Raw genomic sequence first — 9,130 nt, 5'->3', positions numbered from 1 at the left:
AAGAGGAAGTCTTCATTTCCGAAAGGAATATACAATTTCAGAGTCTCGTGAAAGAGAATCAATGCAAAGGAGTCATTATACAGGCGCATTTTTTTAAAAAGCTATTTAACATTTTATTTTATTTCTAAAATAATATCATTTTCAACTACCAAAAAACAAAAAAGTAGGCTAGTCCCTTGACCGACGCAAGTTTTTTTTTTTTTAAGCATTTCAACTTTGATTTTTTTTAAATTTCTAAAATAATATTAACGTTTTCAACTATCAAAGAAAACAACAACATCGAAATCTAGATCTCTGCTCAGGAAGATAAGCTCCTTTCAGGAGCCATGACACTCAGCGACCCAGGCAATTAGTGTTCCCCGTATTTTGGCGCATACATCGAAAAGTAGACAACTAGGACAGGGTAATACAGGGTGGCAATGTCTATTGTGTGATAAGTCTGAAAACACAAATGGTTCAAAAATTGTCCCTGTTCATTCAAATTAGTTGTCGGACGGCACCGGAAGTTTCAATCTTATCAGAGAATTTCACGTGGCACTAATTGGGCAAGAAGGTCAATTTAATTTCATATTTACTCCATCCTATGTCTCGAAACTTGGCTTTTTTTTTCATGAAATCTGGCCACAATTCAGGTTTCGTCTGCTGGCATGTAGTTATCTCAATTTCAGTCTAACCCTGTGCCCTGTTGGCACTTCCTTCGTTTAACTGAGCTTTTCGTTGTGCATAAAATTGAAATGGTTTGAAAAGAAGGCAAAGCAGTTCTAGATATAGACTCGATTCTATCTTGTAAATCTACAAGCTATTTTGAAAAGAAAGCGTTTTAGTTCAAAGCTCTAATATATTACTAGCATTAAACATCGGCTACGCCCAGTGGCGTAGCTAGGGTGGGGTGGGAAGGTTTGGGGGGGGGGCGAATTGGAAAATCCCCACTGGTCCCCACTTAAGTGTTTTTTACATTAGAAATTAAATATTACCCAAAATGCAGGGGCCCACAAAGAGATCAAGCCTCCGGGCCCCCAAACGATGAAAAAAATCCTAGCTACACCCGTTGATTTGTGAATTCTAGTATGTGCTACTTTGAATTCAAAGATAAAATAAACAGGGCGTTCTTTTATAACTTGGCACCGGCTGGGAAGAGGTCTGGGCGTTTCAGTTAGTTCCGAAATTCAGTTTAATATAGAGGTACTCCGTACTCGAATCAAACACTACGCTTAATTGATTTTAGAAATATGGCACAGGAGAGTTTCAATTTTATTTTTGACCTCATAATGTTTTGTCTGAAAAACTAACGCTGATATTTATTTCTAATTAAAATTGGAAAATTTTTCGTTAAATTTATTAAACGCAACTCCTGTATGGTTTAAAGAGATACCAAACAAATATATAAAACATACATGATAAGTCACATGGGCGTAGCCAGGGGGGGGTTCTTGGGGTTCAAACCCCCCCCGAAATGAAATCCCCCCCCCCTTAGGGGGGGGAGTCGGAATTTAGTGACTGATTTTTTGCTTTGATTTTGTTTATTTTAGGTGAGATTTAAATACTAAACCATCACTTGCCCTAGCACAACCAAAGGGGTTTTGAGTTTAAAACCCCCTACCAGGGGGGTTCAAGTTTAAAAACCCCTACCAGGGGGGTTCGAGTTTAAGACCCCTACCAGAGCGGTTCGAGTTTAAAAACCCCTACTAGGGGTTTTGAGTTTAAAACCCCCTACCAGGGGTTTTGAGTTTTAAACCCCCTACCTGGGGTTTTTGCAGTTAACTACCCCTCTTCTATAAAACAAAACAAAAAAAAAATTCAAACGAAAATCCCCTAATTCCAAGAGCACAGTTAAGGAAGATTTTGATTTTAAAACCCCGTCTAAAATTTACGATAAACCCCCTCTTTAATATAAAAAGAGCTAATTACGCACTCAAAATGTTATGAGCATAGCTAAATGGGTTTTGACTCAGTTTTGAGTTTAAACCCCACTTCAGTGGAGTTTGAAGGTAAAAAAATACCTCTTTTTAATAATAAAAAAAAAGCAAATTATACACTAAAATGTTATGAGTGTAGTCTATGGGGTTTTGAGTTTAAACTCCCCTCCAGTGGAGTTTGAAGCTAAAAAGTACCTCTTCAATATAAATAAAAGAAAATTACTCACTCTAAAATCTATAAGCGTAGTGAAAGGGGTTTTGAGTTTAAACCCCCCGCCATCTTCAGTGTAAGAAAAAAAAGCAAATTACTCACTCAAAATGCTATGAGCGTTGCCGAAAGGGGTTTTGAGTTTAAACCCCCATTCAGAGGGGTTTGGTGCTAAAAATACATCTTCAATATAAAAAAAAAGCAAATTACACACTAAAATTATTTGAGCGCAGCCAAGCCAATCGGGGTTTTTGAGTTTCTTCTACAGATGGCTTTTTTTTTTAAATGTTTAAAACCCCTCCAGATGCTTTTGAGTCTAAGATCCCCCTACAGAGCATTTTAAGGTGGAAAACCCCCAACAGAAGATTTTGACGATAAAACTTCTCTTTTCGATATAAAATCTAAAGCAAACTATAGTCACTTAATTCCAAGAGCGTATTCAAGAGAGGTTACACATTTTTACCAGTGGCAGGGCTCCATTAATAAACTGCAGTGAATAGTCATATTCCGAAATCGAAAAACACTAAATGTAGCTCAACAAAGATGGCTAAGACAGATTTCAGGAGTCAGTTATAGAGATCGGATCTAAATCAAAGAAATCCTGTGCCGAACTGGGAGTCGACCCCTTAGTAAGATTGTGAGAGAACGACGCATGAGGTTTTCGGGACATGTTCTCCGACAAAATGAATTACGCATAAGAAGAGTTGCAATGATATCCTAGTACAACTTGACGCCACTCATTCATGGAGGTCCTCGTGGTAGGTGGGAAGAGGCTTCAGACATTACCAGTGACAGATTTTTATGGAAACTGCTTGACGTCAAATGCTCCGAACGGCGTGGGAGGGTCTAAGTCAGTAAGAATAGCACATTAGGTTTTTGAAATAAAACTTTTTAATAGCATTAAAATGGACTGTAGATACCTCAGAATATGCATTTTGTTGGCTTTCAATACCAGAAATAGTGCTTGGCGGCGGGGCTTCGCCCCGCGCTGGGGATCCCCTGGCGCTCCCCCAGACCGCCTTGCTAGTAATGGCGGGGAGTCCATAATTTTAGGAAAACAGCTTGATGGCAAATGCGCCGAACGACGAGGGAGGGTCTAAGTCAGTAAGAATAACACATTAGGTTTTTGAAATAAAACTTTTTAATAGCAGGAAAATGCACTGTAGATATCTCAGAATATGCATTTTGTTGGTTTTCAATATCAGAAATAGTGCTTGGTGGCGGGGCTTCGCCCCGCGCTGGGAGAGCTCCTAGCGCTCCCCCAGACCCCTTTGCTAGTAATGTCGGGGAATCTACAATTTTTCACTAACTCATGGAAGAACCTATTCTAGGGCACAATAAACGTCTTCCGAAAGAATGAATGGTCAGAATGTAATAAAGATTATGTACACACATACACACACACACACACATAAATACATATAATTTTTTTTTCGCGGACCGGGGGGGGGGGGGGATCGGGGGGGAGGGGGAATTCACCCCCCCAAACCCCCCCCCCCCCCCCCCGAAAAAAAATCCTGGCTACGCCCATGTGGTAAGATGAAAAAGAAAAATTGAAATGGAGCATAAAATTGAACTTTAAGCATTTTAAAGAGTAAGCCTATTTTTACTTTAGTAAGAGTTTTAGCTCTAACATTTTATTTATCTTTTATAAACTCGTATTCTATCAAGCAAACTAGTAGAAATAATTAAATAAAATTAAAATAATTAATTTTAAACAAAAGCTAACTAAGCAATTTTATGAACAAAAAAAAAAAAAGTAACCAACAAGCTCTAGTTGCAACTACAGCTCTACACTGTAGCCGGTAGGCCTACATATAGATGAAATCTAATCCAACCCGATATAAGGATAATACATTTTGGACATACAGTGATTTATCCATGTCAGACAGATTGAATGATGATGTGGCAGAAATGCCACAATATAAAAAACAAGTTATTTAGTAATGAGGCGAGGGGTGGGAGAGACGGCTGAGTGGTTGGCATCCGAGCCTGGGATCCTGGGTACAAATCTTGGCAAAGACAAGGATTTTGAATTTCGGGATTTGTAGGGCGCTCCTGAGTCCACCTAACTATAATGGGTACCTGACTTTAATTGGGGAAAGTTGCGGCGGTAAAACATTGTGATGGCCACATGACACCCTGCTCGTTAACCTTTGGCCAAAGAAACAGATGACCTTAACACCATCTGCCCTATAGACCGCAAGGTCTGAAAGGGGAACGTGACTTAGCCTACTTTACTTAATAACGCGGCGGCAGATTTAGAGCACTGATATCAATGTGTATTTGTAAACAATGTTGTTTTGTTTGTTTGCATGTTTCGGATGTTCCTTCGGAGTATAGCAGTGGGCAGGGTATTGACCAGGGAACATCAAGACGACCGAACGCCAGTCCAGCGTGGATAGTCTACGACCAGACAGTTAATAAAAGACTAATAAGGCTCCTGTCATTTTGCACAGTTGGAAATAAACTTGCTTAGTGTTTCGAAAGTCCTAAAGAAATGAAGATTATTGCTTACTAGACAAAATCTTCTGTTGGCTAGATGACCGATGGTAGGACTAGCTGTATGGGCTGTATGAAATGACAGATGGTAGGACTAGCTGTATGGGCTGTATGAAATGACAGATGGTAGGACTAGCTGTATGGGCTGTATGAAATGACAGATGGCAGGACTAGCTGTATGGGCTGTTGAGCTGTATGAAATGGTAGATGGCAGGACTAGCTGTATGGGCTGTTGAGCTGTATGAATTGACAGATGGCAGGACTAGCTGTATGGGCTGTTGAGCTGTATGAAATGGTAGATGGCAGGACTAGCTGTATGGGCTGTTGATCTGTAAGGAGTGGTAGATGGCAGGACTAGCTGTATGGGCTGTTGAGCTGTATGAAATGACAGATGGCAGGACTAACTGTATGGGCTGTTGAGCTGTATGAAATGACAGATGGCAGGACTAACTGTATGTGCTGTTGAGCTGTATGAAATGACAGATGGCAGGACTAGCTGTATGGGCTGTTGAGCTGTATGAAATGACAGATGGCAGGACTAGCTGTATGGGCTGTTGATCTGTAAGAAGTGGTAGATGGCAGGACTAGCTGTATGGGCTGTTGAGCTGTATGAAATGACAGATGTCAGGACTAGCTGTATGGGCTGTCGAGCTGTAGGAAATGTTAGATGGTAGGACTAGCTGTATGGGCTGTTAATCTGTAGGAAGTGGTAGATGGCAGGACTAGCTGTATTGGCTGTCGAGCTGTAGGAAATGGTAGATGGCAGGACTAGCTGTATGGGCTGTTGAGCTGTATGAAATGACCGATGGCAGGACTAGCTGTATGGGCTATTGAGCTGTATGAAATGGTAGATGGTAGGACTAGCTGTATGGGCTGTCGAGCTGTAGGAAATGGTAGATGGCAGGACTAGCTGTATGGGCTGTTAATCTGTAGGAAGTGGTAGATGGCAGGACTAGCTGTATTGGCTGTCGAGCTGTAGGAAATGGTAGATGGCAGGACTAGCTGTATGGGCTGTTGAGCTGTATGAAATGACCGATGGCAGGACTAGCTGTATGGGCTATTGAGCTGTATGAAATGGTAGATGGTAGGACTAGCTGTATGGGCTGTCGAGCTGTAGGAAATGGTAGATGGCAGGACTAGCTGTATGGGCTGTTAATCTGTAGGAAGTGGTAGATGGCAGGACTAGCTGTATTGGCTGTCGAGCTGTAGGAAATGGTAGATGGCAGGACTAGCTGTATGGGCTGTTGAGCTGTATGAAATGACCGATGGCAGGACTAGCTGTATGGGCTATTGAGCTGTATGAAATGGTAGATGGTAGGACTAGCTGTATGGGCTGTCGAGCTGTAGGAAATGGTAGATGGCAGGACTAGCTGTATGGGCTGTTGAGCTGTATGAAATGACCGATGGCAGGACTAGCTGTATGGGCTATTGAGCTGTATGAAATGGTAGATGGTAGGACTAGCTGTATGGGCTGTTGAGCTGTATGAAATGACCGATGGCAGGACTAGCTGTATGAGCTGTTGAGCTGTATGAAATTAAAGATGGCAGGACTAGCTGTATGGGCTGTTGAGCTGTATGAAATGGCAGATGGCAGGACTAGCTGTATGGGCTGTTGAGCTGTATGAAATGGTAGATGGCAGGACTAGCTGTATGGGCTGTTGATCTGTAAGAAGTGGTAGATGGCAGGACTAGCTGTATGGGCTGTCGAGCTGTAGGAAATGGTAGATGGCAGGACTAGCTGTATGGGCTGTTGAGCTATATGAAATGACAGATGGCAGGACTAGCTGTATGGGCTGTTGAGCTGTATGAAATGACAGATGGCAGGACTAGCTGTATGGGCTGTTGAGCTGTATGAAATGACAGATGGCAGGACTAGCTGTATGGGCTGTTGAGCTGTATGAAATTACAGATGGCAGGACTAGCTGTATGGGCTGTTGAGCTGTATGAAATGGCAGATGGCAGGACTAGCTGTATGGGCTGTTGAGCTGTATGAAATGGTAGATGGCAGGACTAGCTGTATGGGCTGTCGAGCTGTAGGAAATGGTAGATGGCAGGACTAGCTGTATGGGCTGTTGAGCTGTAGAAAATGGTAGCTGGCTTTAGACCCTATGGGCTTTCGGGAAAATGCTCAGTGAGCCGATACCCAATGAATCATTGCCGAAAGGGCGTATTGAATGATTATAAGATTAAAAAAAAAAAAATAGAACAGTGGCCCTCGAAATGTCCTATTTAGGCCTCATCTTACCTTGTATTAAAAATCGTATAGATCGTACAGTGCACAGTACAGTCTCTATAATGTCTTCACTGGGTGTGGCAAAATATGTAGGTCGCATCTCGGACTGTCTAGCCTCCAATAATACTACACTTCTTATTAACGTTTGGAAAAACCTTATAATTATATTTTGCATAATGAAGGAATAGCCACTGGCTACGTGTAATAGTAACACGAAGCTTAGTGCATGGTACGGCAAGGTGCAGAGTCTAGCATGAGTCATGTTATTGAAATGCATTGTACGACAATGTACGATGTAGTAATTATAGTGACACATCTTAGGCGACTGGCGGTGAACGCACAAAAAATGGCATTAATTCAATATAATACCGTAGCTTAGAATTAGAGATAGATTTGATGACATGCTTTCACCGTAAAAACATCTTTATTCTAATGACTGAGACCAGACAGTTTCCCTTCGTAGACTATTAAAATATTTGAGCTTATATCTCGAAGTACACTTAAAATTATTACACGCTAATCTTTTATGTGATGTATCTTGTTCTTTGTTAATATATTCATCACAACAATCACATACAAATCTACTTTTTTCTTTGACATTGATTTGTATGTATTCAGTTTTTTTTTTTTTTTTTAAATTACAATAGGGCCTATCAAACTTTACATACATTACATAATGTAGACAGATATGAATGGCTGGCTAGTGCTCGTAATTAACGAGAGCAATTTGTGGCCTGAATAGCATGATTATGCCTGGGCAGATTTTGACACCCATTCCGGCCCTAATTATCGGACTTCACGTGAGTGAGGGCATCAGTTCAAATCATCTCTCCTCAAAGCGCTGTGCAAGTATTTCTGAATACAATACCAGACCAGAGCACGTAGCTTACCAAGCCTGTCGAAATGGAACTTAAGCGAGTCAGGAAAAGTCTAAAAGAATATGAGACACGGTGTCCTCTTGCACAGGTCGGGACGTTCTAACTGGGGACCACCGTGTCAATAGTCCGAAGTGCATACCCCGACCAACAGGAAGCCTATGTATATATCCTATGTAACACCAAAAATATCTAGTTCAGTTCAGATTATTTTGTAATATAAGGATAATATACTTCTGACATACAATATGATGAGTAGTAATACTATTTATGGGCAAGCTTGTATAGTCCATAGTATAGGTCCTAATGCCTAATCTACAGTGACTAGTGCTAATGTCAATAATTAGAAGAAAAAACAACAACTCCAAAAGCATGATAGGTTATGCCTAATTAAAATATTGTCAATGGGCCAGAGAATTAATGGAAGTACGAAACAGTAATTGGTGACTTTGCTAAATACTATAAGGGAGGTAATTTATGAATTATTGTAATGTTGCAAGGCATCCATATATTTAATAGATTTCAAAAAATATAAGGGAGACTAGCAGTTAATAGATTGAATTATTAAACTGATCAACAATTTGCATGGCTATAGTATAAATGATCAAAAATTAAATCAATAATGCTTTGGGGACACATGAAATAATATGTAGTATTGCTTTCATCTAGATTAGAACTTTGCTGTACAATAATTCTGCTTGAAGGCTACACTGGAATTACAATGCAAGTACCTTTGCTTTGTGTTGGGCTTTGAAATATATGATATTTTCAGAAAGAGAGCATCCATTTGCAATAGCGTATAGTTTGTGTACTTAGATGAGTTAAACATGTTTCCATTTATCAAAATAAAATTCAGCCCTTATCATCAAACAAAACTATACAAGTATATATCTGTTAAGCAAAACTCATTGTATTTGTTAACCTTAGGAACATCATCCCTTTTACTAGATTGTGGGTCCCTCATTATATTTACAAGCTTTGAGTCAAATTGAAGCTTGGCCCAGTAGGCACTAGCTGGAAAGAAGTTGTGGATGTTGCTTGTGATTGATCTCCATGGAGAGAGCTTGCTGCTCTATGCACCGAACGGGTAGGAGTAAGTCAGGGCATTGGTACATAAATCTTTACAGAGAAAAACATTGTAATATGTCACGAAAGTTAGAAATAGTACCTTTTTTTTTTTTCAATAATTATTCTTAGCCTCTAAATATTCTTTATGACACTGGCCTCTAAACAAAAGAATAGAACAAAATAACAAGATTTAATAATATTGTTACAAATGTCCCCTATCAGGCCTTCTGTAAATATTCTTAATGATACTGGCCTGTAAACAAAAGAATAGGATAAAATAACAAGATGCGCGATTTAAAAATATTGTTCCAAATGTCCCCTATCAGAC

This window comes from Biomphalaria glabrata, chromosome 3 (genome assembly GCF_947242115.1).
Source record: "Biomphalaria glabrata chromosome 3, xgBioGlab47.1, whole genome shotgun sequence".
Classification (NCBI taxonomy): Eukaryota; Metazoa; Mollusca; class Gastropoda; family Planorbidae; genus Biomphalaria; species Biomphalaria glabrata.
The sequence above is the reverse complement of the archived record's forward strand: the minus strand, read 5'-3'. Positions refer to the sequence as shown.